General features: G+C 37.7%; 1 protein-coding gene across 1 annotated transcript in view; it reads right to left on the bottom strand.

The window, feature by feature from the left end:
• micall2a (mical-like 2a) overlaps positions 1 to 697 on the bottom strand; it is a 24721-nt gene that overhangs the window by 1502 nt on the left and 22522 nt on the right. The gene's annotated exons all lie outside the window — the stretch shown is intronic.

Genomic DNA, 697 nt, shown 5'->3' with positions numbered 1-697 from the left:
CTGCACGACTTCCTGCTGCACGACTTCCTGCTGCACGACTTCCTGCTATGTCACCCAATGTATAAGAATGACTTTCAACATTTTTATTCATTCAGTTCTGCTTGATGCATTTTTGTTCCTTTTTTTGTTTAAGCCATTTGAAAGATGACAGTGACGTCACTGTTTAAAGGAAACAATTGCTCAGTAAGTGAAATGTAACTTTATATGTTGGGTTTGGGTTCATGGTGTGACCCATGTACTGTTTTTTATTTTTGTTTTTAACCAAACGCCAAAAGAGCTCGAAACAGTCCTCCGTAGAAAAAACTATAGGAACCACACTTTTCACACTTTTCACACATTTCACATTTTCATATTAAGAAACTGGTCCAGATGACATGATTTAACCGTTTTACCAGCTTCAAAACATTTTTTAACAGGGACTACAGGCCACGTATTGTTTGTTTTATGACCTTTACTGAAGGTTTGTGTTTGGATCAATCAATAGACGTTTCCATATTTCACCACAAACTGTTCCTGTTGCCATATCTTCTGAAATAAAACTGCAGAATACAAAGTCATATAAAATGGAACGAGTAGAAAATCAAATCTAATTCAATGTATTTCCTGAAGACTAAATGGAAGAGGAAAAAAATGGGAGCGGTCCAGGAGCAGGAGTCATTCTGACTGGGAGCAGGAGTGGGAGTCATTCTGACTGGGA

The sequence above is a fragment of the Nematolebias whitei genome, chromosome 15, assembly GCF_014905685.2.
Source record: "Nematolebias whitei isolate Nwh7 chromosome 15, NemWhi1, whole genome shotgun sequence".
NCBI lineage: Eukaryota > Metazoa > Chordata > Actinopteri > Cyprinodontiformes > Rivulidae > Nematolebias > Nematolebias whitei.
The sequence above is the reverse complement of the archived record's forward strand: the minus strand, read 5'-3'. Positions and strand labels throughout refer to the sequence as shown.